This window comes from Hydra vulgaris, chromosome 13 (genome assembly GCF_038396675.1).
Source record: "Hydra vulgaris chromosome 13, alternate assembly HydraT2T_AEP".
In the NCBI taxonomy this organism is placed as follows: domain Eukaryota; kingdom Metazoa; phylum Cnidaria; class Hydrozoa; order Anthoathecata; family Hydridae; genus Hydra; species Hydra vulgaris.
This window is the reverse complement of record NC_088932.1, coordinates 16377501-16380000: the sequence shown is the minus strand read 5'-3', so window position 1 is coordinate 16380000 and position 2500 is coordinate 16377501. Positions and strand designations below refer to the sequence as shown.

General features: G+C 32.4%; 1 protein-coding gene across 3 annotated transcripts in view; it reads right to left on the bottom strand.

The window, feature by feature from the left end:
* The window catches only part of LOC136089214 (uncharacterized), a 145486-nt gene that overhangs the window by 25180 nt on the left and 117806 nt on the right, over positions 1–2500 (bottom strand). The gene's annotated exons all lie outside the window — the stretch shown is intronic.

Genomic DNA, 2500 nt, shown 5'->3' with positions numbered 1-2500 from the left:
ATATATATATATATATATATATATATATATATATATATATATATGAATATATATATATAAATAAATAAATATATATATATATAAATGTATATATATTTAAATATACATTAAATAGAAATAGAATGCAGCCAGAGGCTTCAGTACATATATCAACTGACAAATAGCCTGACTCGCAGTGAAGTGCTAAAACATCGACTAAGTGTTTAGCATTTTTATTATAGATTTTTATTATTGCTATTTTTCATCTATTTCTAAAAAATCCGTATTAATTTATATTACCAAAAAAAGTGAGTAACAATCGAATAAGAATGCTTTAGTAGATATATATATATATAGATACATATATAAATATGAAAAAAAAAATATGTATATATATTATATTATTGTTTTATATATATGTTATTAAAATATATATATATATATATATATATATATATATATATATATATATATATATATATATATATATATATATATATATATATATATATATATATATGTATATATATACATATATATATATGTATATATATATATATATATATATATATATACAGTATTAGTCAAAACACATGCAACCAACATCGAACAATGCTAAAACGTGTTCCTAATTTTACATGTCTTAAAAACAAAACGAACTATACTACCACAGCAAACAGTCCAGGAGTCTGGAGTCATAGCATGCCATGACATGAGCAATCAGCTGACAGGTGACAGCACACAGACAGAATTTCGTTGACAAGTGCCATTTTACAGCGGACAAAACATTTTCAACTTTTATGCTTTGTTTCATTTTCATAGGTCTGGTCCGTGTCAATGTCACGGAAGTTTTTTTAATAATTAAAGGAAGTATCCAGAAGTTTCCAGAAGATTCTGGAAGCATGCAGAAGCTTCCAGAAGGATCAAGAAGAAGCATCTGGAAGCATCCTGTATCATCCAGAAATATCCAGAAACATTAGGAAGCATCCAGACGCATCTAGAAGAATCGAAAAGAAGCATCTAGAATCTTCCAGAACAGGTTCACACAGGTTCATTTTACTATGTAAGAGACATGTCAATCGACATGTAATTCAGTCAGTATATGGAAGTCAATCAGTCAGTATTATCATAAGAATTTATCACAGTGAGTTTTATCAAAGTGTTTTATCGAAGAACATCAATACAAGAAGTGAAATAAAACAAGTGTTTCATTACATAAATACAATCCACATCCAACCAAGACGTTGTGTTCCACAGAGTATTATTGTAACATCACAAGGTAAATGTAACACGGTAAGCCTTGAGTAGCGTGATTGTTTATTTTGATTATTTTTATGACTTCAAGTGCAAAAATGGCTCCCGACAGTCTTGGATTGGAACTTATAAAGAAAATTATTGGCGATTACGTCGAATGTCACAAAAATTAAGTGTAATGTCACAAGATTAAGTGGAATGTCACAAAAAAGTATTTGTGATAAATATTGCGTGAAAAAATGGACCAAATCAAGACTATGTTCCAAATATCGTTCTACGGGCAAGTTTAAAGCAGATAACAAAGATGGAAGACCGCGTTCCACCACTTCTAGAGAGGATTCTATGATCGTCAGATCCGTCAAGAAGGATCCCTGGATATCATCAGTCGAGATGCAAAAGCAATTAGAGCTGCCTGTTTTGGACCAAACAATCAGACGACGTGCTGTTGAAACCGGATTGTTTTCTTAACGCCCTGCAAAGAAACCGCTGATTTCACTAAAAAACCACAAGAAAAGACTCCTGTTTGCTACATTTCATATATACTGGAATGTGCGAAAATGACAAATTGTCCTGTTATGTGATAAATCGAAGTTCAACATCATTGGGAGCGATGGCATTTGACGTGAACGTCAACCGGCCTGAAAAGCCCTCGATTTACGTAAATGCCTTAAGACCGTGAAGCATGGTGGAATCAATTTAATGGTCTGGGGGTAATTTTCTGCTAACGGTTTAAGTCCAATACATCGAAACGATGGAATAATGGACCGTTTCATGTATAAAAATATCCTGAAAGATGTTATGTTACCTCATGCTGAATGGAATATGCCAATAAAATAGGTTGTTCAGCAAGACAATGATCCGAAACACACTGCAAAAGTAGTCCAGCAGTGGTTTCAAGACAACTACCTATCGGTGATGGGTTGGCTGCCTCAATCTCCGGATCTCAATCCTATCGAGAACCTGTGGCAGATCGTCAACTGCAGAATTAAAAGTGAAGGTGTTCGTAATAAGGATCAACTGTTTAAACAAATCCAAAAGGCGGCGGCAGCGATTCAAAAAATTTTCATTAATCCCCTGATCGAATCTATGCCTCGAAGATGCAAGGCTGTGATCCACAACAAAGGATTCCCCATGAAATATTGATAGCAAAATACAGATTGGTCAACGTTTTATCAAGTTGCTTATGTTTTGTCCAGAAGGAAATCAACCTTTTTTTAATACTTTTGATTAATTTATTAATTCTCGCGTACAAATAATGAAATTTGTG